Below are 10,603 nucleotides of genomic sequence, written 5' to 3'. Positions count from 1 at the left end.
CGTCACCATTGTGTGAGCCACTGCTACAGGAACGGTGCTCTGTCAGCACAGCCGTGCAGTGACTAGTGAGCGTCTCCCTGGTATAGGGCAGCTACATGCCTTCAGCTCCAGGCGTCCCTCTCATGGGCGGTGCTGTGGGCGGGAATCCTCCCCACACTGTGAAGACATGGACGGGGCTGGAGGGTGTGGAGCTCCGCACTTGGCTCAGTGCAGCTGGCTGCAGAGGGATCAGTGTGCGGGACAGGAGCGGACGATGAGCAAGTAGTAGTGGAGGACGGGGCTTCTTCTCATCTGCCTGTGGTGAGTAGCAGCCCCTGAGTATGTGTGCACTTGTACGAGTCAGCTCACTGGAACCTGTACTCATGAATATATATGATGTGTGTGGTTAGATATATATATTTCTGTGTTTATATATATATATATATATATATATATATATATATACATATATACACACACATACAAATGCATACCGTACACACTCATCCATCTATATATTGATACAGTACCTCTCTACCTGCATTTCTTATTTCTTGCATGAGTTCTTGACCTACTACAACTTGTGGACTTTTGTCAATCACTATATTGGACTTGTGATGGATATTTCCACTATATATTTTTTATATATGTGTGTATATATAATGTATATATAATCTCACACACACAATCACCTTTAAATGTGATTTTCTTAGATATCTTTATCTGTAGCTGATGAGGAGATGTATCCTGGATTAGGACATATAATGGCGCTGCGACAGGACAAGTTCTGTTCTGTAGGACAGTTGTAGCAGAGCTGACTTTGTCACAAGCACAACTTTACATTGTCGCCATAGGACTGCAGGGAAACCTACTGCATCATCTTCTCACACGCACATGTGTGAAATGACAGGTTGAGCTCTGCTTCATCCCCACAGATGTTAGCATTGCTATGTAGCAGGTTGCCAGGCCAGTAGTGATCTACTACATATATAATGGCCAAGGTGCTGCATGGCTTGTCCTTTCTGCCTTCACCACCCTGACAACCTGCTGCCATGTGTACAGTAGATGCCCTCCGACTCTCTAATGTGCAGTATCTGAGGGTCCATGATTGCTGGTGCATCAGGGTGATTATGATTATTATATGAGGCCACAGCTATTAAGTTTTTAATAGAAAGTTATAGTTCACCGTATCTTGTTGTAACGTCACGTTGATGTCCCGAGAGGAGAGGATTTCCGCAGGAGGAAGGCTGACGGTAATGTATTTGTGCCTTACGTGGTGTACACTTCAGATATTGCTTAATTTTTTTTAATTAATTCACAATTGCATGAATTATGTTCCCTGTACGGATATAATCATTAGCTTTTCCAGCCTTCGGTTTGGTAATGAACTAATTACATGTACTTCAATTGATATTGCAATATATGGTAGATGGCAATATTGATTAAGTATATTAGAGAATGGTAGCCAGACTGTCTGCGCCAGCTGTGATGGGCAGCATAAAAGGACGGATACCACCCGTACTGTAGGGTATTTTTGTCTGACCGTCTAGTAGAGAAGGGAACGGTAAAAGTTTGCTGATGGGACACCACCATGGATGGGGATATATCAACCACTGATTCAGGTTTTGGTGACATTCCTTGCCCTCTTCAGATGCTTCACCCGGGCACACAGGAGAGAATTGCTTAAGGTGGCAGAGAAACCTGCAAATACATTACACCCACCTTAATAACTGTGAAGTGTACTGCACAATGAAGAGGAGAATTATGCAAACGTGGTAAAAATAAATGTATCGCTACACACCAAGCTTCATAATTCTGACCAGTTCATTTCCTAATTATTACCTCTGCAGTAAGAGACTGTGTGTCCAACTGCTGGAAATCTGATCCATTATCCTGAACGCTTGTCGCTCAGGATTCCAACTTTTCCCAGTCCGTAGTGCAAATAAGTAGAATTGTAGCATTTAATTTCCTTTTGTGAAAGTTTAATGCAAATGATCAATAGCTCTTGTTATATATACAAGGCGAAAAAATGTTTATACCGTATGTTTTTAGCAAAAAGATGACCATACACCTTAGAAATCTCTCAGGTTTTTCGTTCAAGAGCTGTCTCTCCCAACCTTCTCATACACATATACATTCCCAGTTGGCTGAGATTCGTCTGACTTTATGGGGAGAGTGGAGTAAGCCAATGTAAGGCAAAATGATCTCGCAAGAGAACAAAACCATCAGGCATTGAAATTCAACATGCTCAATCCATGATTCCTCCATCGAGGCAGAGTTTGGAAGCCGCCATAAAAATTGAATGTTTGGCAAAGAAAAACTTAGAGTTAGTTCCATTGACATTAATGTCTTTGGGTTCCTAAGGCTGGATCTGCCAGTGATCTGCAGATAAATATCTTATTTGTATGGGCAACCACATGAAGGGAAAGCTTTATAGTTTAAAGGGAACCTGTCACCTGAATTTGGCGGGACAGGTTTGTGGTCATATGGGTGGAGTTTTCGGGTGTTTGATTCACCCTTTCCTTACCCGCTGACTGCATGCTTGCCGCAATATCGGATTGAAGTTCATTCTCTGTCCTCCGTAGTGCCACCATGAGTTTTTCACACTGCATATTTTTTTTTAAAAATGCAAGTACGGTACCTATTTTACTTAATGGGGGCGGAAATGGTGCAGGAATTCTGCAACATCAAAAGCTCATCATGGCAACATAGCCTATGTCATTACAACATTTCTTGCTTTGGTAGAAGTCATAAGACTTATCACCCTGAACCTACCAGCTTGGGGCATGTGGGATTGCAAACTGTTCCAGCAGGAGATGGGCTGCCAACTAAGGTGTCTGGTAATAGCTTACTGTTCCCTCGTCTTATTAAAAATATATCAAAATAATATAAGGAAGAGGCAAAAGGAAAAACCATCAGCTCACTAGTGAAGGAGGAATGGCAGATAGTGTGTTGTGCGTGGATAGCTCCAGGCTGATTCCTGGGTCATAGACCTAGCAATTGCTTGATGAACACTATTTTTCCTCTGCATTAGAACTATATACATACTCTGCGGTATTGGAGGTTTGCAGCATTAGTGGTCAGTCGGGTGTTCATCCGACTGGTATTTAAGGTCTTTGGGCATCTTGCGTACCCCCATACACTGTAGATGAGGTGCTGATACCCCCAGAATTGATGAGTTCAGCCAACACTCTGCGACCAGATTTCGCAATTTAAGGATGATAAATTCGTATATTCCTGATCCATGGCTGTAAGATCCTATTTGAATGCTTTGCTGTCTGACATTAGACAGTCATTTTATGAGTCTAGTCTCGGAGTTAATAGAAGGGATCTACTGTTCAGGAGGCTTATTTTTCGGCCAGAGTGGAGAGTAGTTACAAAGAGCATCTCTTACTCTGGAGGACTTACCATGCCCTGTGGTACACAGGCAATCCACCGATGTACATGGACACTGTGTAATAATTAATTTCACATGTGATGGTGCTGCAGAAAGTATATTTTCTCCCAGATTACAGCTGGGACACACCATGAGGGGGACATTTTGTGTCCTTTTAATGTTACGACCGCTATCTAATGAACTGGAATGTCCAATATGGACTTTTAAAGGGAACCTACTAGCAGGTTCATGCTGCACATGACCATGAAATTGTAAGAGAAAACTGTATGGCTCAAGGCGAAGTGGCTCCTCTAGGCTGCTGCACTCGGGCTTCTGTCCGCATGACTTTGCTGAGCTGCCAAGTCTCCCCCTATTTGTGTGCATAGAGCAGTAAGAATTTGCTAATGGATGCACTTTAATGCAGTTTTGTTTTTAAATATCAACCTCTGCTTTACAGTTTTCATCCCAGTCTCTAACAAAGATAAAATAGAAGTCAAAGAAAGATAATGCTGAAATGTAGGGATGTCATGAAGAGTATGCTCTTCTGTCAAGTTGTTCTTTTAGTCATTCGTTAGTTATAGAGAGAATGTTTTTTGAAGATCATCTCTGACTCATCGAACTTTCAATTCCCTTACATGTTTGTCCTATCCTCTTTTTTTAGTGGAGCACCCATCTTTCTCTTTTCTCGAGTTCTTTGTTGCTTTTACAGCTCATCTAAGGTGTTTAATCAGGCAAATGTACCTCATTATTGCTGCATACAGAACAGATTTCCAGCATGACTGTGCCACACTGCACAAAGCAAGATCCATAAAAGCATGGTTGGGATAGTTTGGGGTGGAAGACCTTGATAGGCCACCCAGAACCCCGACCTCAATCCCATTGAACAATTTTTGAACTATAATGTTAATGCCTATGGATTTAAAATGGGATGTCATAAATGCTCCCGTAGGTTTAATGTGTAGGTGTCACAAATAGTGATGGGCGAACCTGTGGATGTTCGGGTCTAGCAGGTTCAGCAGAACAGTTAAAAAATGTTTTGGTTCGGATACCAGAACAGTACCCGAACCCCATTCACATGAATGGGGGCCCCAGACATCCATTATTTGCCACACTGTCATCTGCTTGACAGCACTGCAAACACTGCCTCTGATCGGAGGTTAGATCATTACCGCCGGTCAAAGAGCCGCGGCTCCCACATTGTCAGAAGACAGCGTGAGCCCGCAGCTGTGACCGAAGTTAAAATTTTTACCTCCAGTCTCAGGCATCGGCTGATGGGACTACTACTCCAAACAGTCCACTCCTGCTGCAGCTAATAAGTGAGAGCAGGCAGCGGCTGATGGAAGTATTCATCAGCCGACACCTGCGCTAAAAGAAAAAAAAAATATGGCTTGGGTTTCCCTATATTTTTGATACCCAGCCAGGCAAAAACTGACAGCTGTGGGCTGCAACCCACAGCAGCTCATTGTCCCATGGTTTTCAGCCTGAACGGTCGCATCATGACACAGTCCAGGTTGGAAACCATTTATTGTAGGTATGGATTACGGCATGGAACAGTATGTCATACAGATGAAGGATATGGTTGTTTTTTTGGTTTTGTTTTTTTTTACAGGGGTTGAAGGCTTCAAATGAAGGGGTATTAGGTGAGTATAACTAAGTTTGTTATTTTTAAATAAAGTAAAGCGGTGTGTCTTTTTATTTCAAATAAAGGACTTTATTCTTTCTGTGTGTCTATTTACAATATGGCCATAGGATTAGTAATAGATAGAAATCTTATAGATGCCTCTCCATTACTAACCTGAGGTCCTAATGTCACCTGACAATACAAAGGTGACATCAACTCCACAAATATTAACCCCACTTGCACCTGCCAAGGGCAATTGAGAAGTCAGGCAAAGTGACAGAATTGGCGCATCTAATAGATGCGCCTTTTCTGGGGTGGCTGTTGGTTGTTATTTTTATGCATGGCCCCTTACTAGCCTGAGAATACCAGCCCCCAGTTGTCTGCTTTATCTTGGCTGGTTGTCAAGCCATTTTTTACAATTATTATTATTTATTTAAATAATTAAAAAAAAACTTGTGTGACCTATCTATTCTTGATAACCAGCTATACTAAAGCTGACAGCTAAGGGTTGCAGCCCGCAGCTGTTAGTTTTGCCTGGCTGGTTATCAAAAAGACAGGGGAACCCACGCCATTTGTTATATTTTTTATTTATAGTGCAGGCGCCGGTTGATGAATACTTCCATCAGTTGCTGCCTGCTCTCACTGCGACAGCAGATGTAGGCTGATGGGAGTACTACACCCATCAGATGACGCCTCTGTGACCTCCGGTCACAACTGCGGGCTTACGCTGTCATCTGACAGCTGTGGATCTGACTGGTGGTAATAATCTTACTGCAAATCAGAACTACAGATGACAGCGCAAGAAACATCCAGTGTTCGGGGAGCCGAAACCAAACAGTAACACAGACTTCCTGGAGAAGTCTGTGTTTGGGGTTCGTGCCCGAACAGTATGTGTTTGGTATGGACCCTGAACTTTACTATTCGGGTTCGCCCAGCTCCAGTCCCAATACTTTTGTCCATATGGTGTATAGGTCGTAATATAAAAAAAGAAAAGAAAACCTGCTGAACAGACATTTTTAAAATTTTTAAAACTATAATGAGAATGACGAGTTTTGGCTATGCATTTGTACAACTGAAAAATGAGATGAAGTACATTGGAAAACCATGTTAATTTGTGTTAACACCATGGTAAATTTTCGTTTCTGCATTTGTTAGTGGCACTGCATACATCCATAAAGCATACAATCAGCCTAGAACTATGATTACTTTTATAGCTTCAACCTGGAAATGTTTCAGGAAAGACGGTATTATCTCGTACAGATAAAGGGAGCTTGTCAGCAAACATCAATATATAAAGTCTTTCTAATGTTGATTATTTCCATATTTTTGTTTTACAAGTCTGTGTCTCCGTTTAATGGGAATTCATCTGAAAAGTTTTATGAAAATGAACTGCAAGTGCAGGGGGCTTCACCTGCTTTTATAGATATCCCACCTCTTTCCCTGCTAACCACTGGCTTCTCATCAATGACTGACAATTAACTCTTCTTTGTGGCCTGCTTTCTTCCTTAAATCTCGCGCAAGCACTGTAATTCCTGAGTCCTATGCATGTGCAGATTAAAAGCCAGTTATCAAAATCAAGTCATCAGGGCTTCCCTGCGCATGCGCTCCTCACAAGTATCATGCCACTTGCATGCGATGTCGGGCAGGGGAGCAGGTCACAGAGAAGAGTGACCTATCATTAGTAACTAGAGTCGGATGGGTGCAAAATTTGATCCTGGTCCCCCCACCTGCAAGTTGGTCAGATAAATAGGCCCTTCTAGCGTTGTCGATCCTATAAAGACATACATGTTCTGTGTAATAATGTCCCTCATTATGGCTCATTCTTGTAATAATCTTCCTCATCTTGGTTCCTTCCAGTAATAATGTCCCCAATCCTGGGCCCCATACTATAACATTTTCCCCCATCCTGACATAATGCCCCCCATTCTGGTGTAATGTCACCCATCCTCAGCCGCTTATGTTCTTCTCCAGCACATTTTAAAAAGAATTGATTATTCTTACCTTTCTTTGCTCCCACGCCGCACAGAGGCTTCTTCTGTAGTTGGTGCAGAAGCCAGCAGCTTATGACGTCACTGCCCTGTGTCGCACATCACTGGCAAGCCAACATTAGCTTACGGCCTCTGATTGGCCAGCAGCATGTGTTACAGAGAGCCGGCAGGTTTATGCACCACAATACATCTCACCTGAAAGTGTGTCTGAGGACACATATCCAAGTGAAATTGGCATCGATGGGCCCCCCTTCTGCATGGGCCCGATAGTGATGGCACCCTTTGCAACCGCGATTGTTATGCCCCTGCCTGTCAGTCACTGACAGGAGGTTGGAAGCTGAAGGGGGAAGAGGGAGAGAGGCTGGAGAGCTGTAATTGCAAGGCCAAGCCCCCTGCACTTACAGTTCATTTCCATAAATTGTCAATGGATTTCTATAAAACTAAGGCATGGACTTATAAAACAAAGGTGTGGACATAATCGACATTACAGAGACTTTTCATAGGCTACATTAGTTAGAATGCTAAAAACCTGCTGACTCTTTCCCTTTAAGAATGGTGCATCGATATAAACATTTACCAATGATTGCTTTAATAACAATCCTTCCCATAAGTTTTCTTCTCTTCACAAGAGATACTACGTGTATAGCTTGATATCTATTGCTACATTGGAAATACTGTACATTTGATTACTTTGGGGCTAAAGTATCCAGTATCTAAATAAGAGATACAGTCTGCTCCTCTAAGACTACATACACATGGCAGTATTTTGCATCAATATTTGTATGTCAAAATCAGGAAATGGTCCAAAACACAAAAGATGTGCAAATCTTTTCATTCTACTTTTTCTGTATGCAACTTCTACTCCTGGTTTTGGCTTACAAGTACTGATATAAAAATTACTGCCCAAAGTAAGCAAGTGTGAAAGTGACCTAATGGCGCCTTCCAGTCCTGTGATTAATTGCAAATTATATGCTATCATCATATACAAAGAGAAGAGCTACTGGAATTAAACAGTCCACCAAGGAAACAGGTTTAAAGAGATTTAAAGGAGAATTCAAGATTTAGTGAAATATCATGCTTATATGTAGATAATTTGTTTTCTTCAAGAAAGTACTCAACCTATACACAAATGATCAGCTTTGTACACTATAATTTATGGGGAGAGATGCAGTTGGCTACTTATTTACCCAAAATAAAACAATTGTGAAGAATGGCCAGTCATTTATTACATGAACAGATCAGGCCCACAATAGTACCGCACCTTGAAAAAGAGGCAAAACGCGCGTCGGTGGCGGCGGGGGCACCTGTCCTGACTCAGCACATCATGGGTAAGCACACTTGGTGGTTATTGAACCTGGTCGCAGTTGGATGGTAGCGCGCGATATACAGTTAGGGCCAGAAATATTTGGACAGTGACACAATTTTCGCGAGTTGGGCTCTGCATGCCACCACATTGGATTTGAAATGAAACCTCTACAACAGAATTCAAGTGCAGATTGTAACATTTAATTTGAAGGGTTAAACAAAAATATCTGATAGAAAATGTAGGAATTATACACATTTCTTTACAAACACTCCACATTTTAGGAGGTCAAAAGTAATTGGACAAATAAACATAACCCAAACAAAATATTTTTATTTTCAATATTTTGTTGCAAATCCTTTGGAGGCAATCACTGCCTTAAGTCTGGAACCCATGGACATCACCAAACGCTGGGTTTCCTCCTTCTTAATGCTTTGCCAGGCCTTTACAGCCGCAGCCTTCAGGTCTTGCTTGTTTGTGGGTCTTTCCGTCTTAAGTCTGGATTTGAGCAAGTGAAATGCATGCTCAATTGGGTTTAGATCTGGAGATTGACTTGGCCATTGCAGAATGTTCCACTTTTTGGCACTCATGAACTCCTGGGTAGCTTTGGATGTATGCTTGGGGTCATTGTCCATCTGTACTTTGAAGCGCCGTCCAATCAACTTTGCAGCATTTGGCTGAATCTGGGCTGAAAGTATATCCCGGTACACTTCAGAATTCATCCGGCTACTCTTGTCTGCTCTTATGTCATCAATAAACACAAGTGACCCAGTTCCATTGAAAGCCATGCATGCCCATGCCATCACGTTGCCTCCACCATGTTTTACAGAGGATGTGGTGTGCCTTGGATCATGTGCCGTTCCCTTTCTTCTCCAAACTTTTTTCTTCCCATCATTCTGGTACAGGTTGATCTTTGTCTCATCTGTCCATAGAATACTTTTCCAGAACTGAGCTGGCTTCTTGAGGTGTTTTTCTGCAAATTTAACTCTGGCCTGTCTATTTTTGGTATTGATGAATGGTTTGCATCTAGATGTGAACCCTTTGTATTTACTGTCATGGAGTCTTCTCTTTACTGTTGACTTAGAGACAGATACACCTACTTCACTGAGAGTGTTCTGGACTTCAGTTGATGTTGTGAACGGGTTCTTCTTCACCAAATTAAGTATGCGGCGATCATCCACCACTGTTGTCATCCGTGGACTCCCAGGCCTTTTTGAGTTCCCAAGCTCACCAGTCAATTCCTTTTTTCTCAGAATGTACCCAACTGTTGATTTTGCTACTCCAAGCATGTCTGCTATCTCTCTGATGGATTTTTTTCTTTTTTTTCAGCCTCAGGATGTTCTGCTTCACCTCAATTGAGAGTTCCTTTGACTGCATGTTGTCTGCTCACAGCAACAGCTTCCAAATGCAAAACCACACACCTGGAACCCACCCCTGACCTTTTAACTACTTCATTGATTACAGGTTAACGAGGGAGACGCCTTCAGAGTTAATTGCAGCCCTTAGAGTCCATTGTCCAATTACTTTTGGTCCCTTGAAAAAGAGGACGCTATGCATTACAGAGCTATGATTCCTAAACCCTTTCTCCGATTTGGATGTGGAAACTATCATATTGCAGCTGGGAGTGTGCACTTTCAGCCCATATTATATATATAATTGTATTTCTGAACATGTTTTTGTAAACAGCTAAAATAACAAAACTTGTGTCACTGTCCAAATATTTCTGGCCCTAACTGTATACTATATCCAACTAATACTTGTCCTGGGACTTAATACTGGTGTATGACCTTGGTTTCTCTATTTATGGCACTTTAGCCTGTTTTTTTTACCCATGATTGGTCGTTTTCCATCTTATTTGTCAGGACTTCTGCCCCATATTTTTCCCAATCTTAGTCTTGTATTTTGTATTTGTCAATTGTTATTTATATCTAATAAATTAATATCTTTTGTTACTTTTGGACTTATCTCCATTTTTTCTAATGTGACACAGGTCCACAATAGGTAGCAACTAATGGACTCAACATTTGACGATATATATATATATATATACAGTGGGGCAAAAAAGTATTTAGTCAGTCAGCAGTAGTGCAAGTTCCACCACTTAAAAAGATGAGAGGCGTCTGTAATTTACATCATAGGTAGACCTCAACTATGGGAGACAAACTGAGAAAAAAAAATCCAGAAAATCACATTGTCTGTTTTTTTATCATTTTTTTTGCATATTATGGTGGAAAATAAGTATTTGGTCAGAAACAAACAATCAAGATTTCTGGCTCTCACAGACCTGTAACTTCTTCTTTAAGAGTCTCCTCTTTCCTCCACTCATTACCTGTAGT

At 41.6% G+C, this 10,603-nt stretch overlaps 1 protein-coding gene across 1 annotated transcript in view; it reads left to right on the top strand.

The window, feature by feature from the left end:
• The first annotated feature begins 221 nt into the window (after positions 1-221).
• The window catches only part of KCNG2 (potassium voltage-gated channel modifier subfamily G member 2), a 391,592-nt gene continuing 381,210 nt past the window's right edge, over positions 222-10,603 (top strand). Inside the window, exon 1 of the mRNA XM_069730927.1 lies at positions 222-300. The gene's annotated coding sequence lies outside the window, so the exon portion shown is untranslated. The remainder of the gene's footprint in view (positions 301-10,603) is intronic.

Source organism: Ranitomeya imitator, chromosome 6 (genome assembly GCF_032444005.1).
Source record: "Ranitomeya imitator isolate aRanImi1 chromosome 6, aRanImi1.pri, whole genome shotgun sequence".
In the NCBI taxonomy this organism is placed as follows: Eukaryota; Metazoa; Chordata; class Amphibia; order Anura; family Dendrobatidae; genus Ranitomeya; species Ranitomeya imitator.
This window is presented reverse-complemented; position numbering and strand designations above follow the sequence as displayed.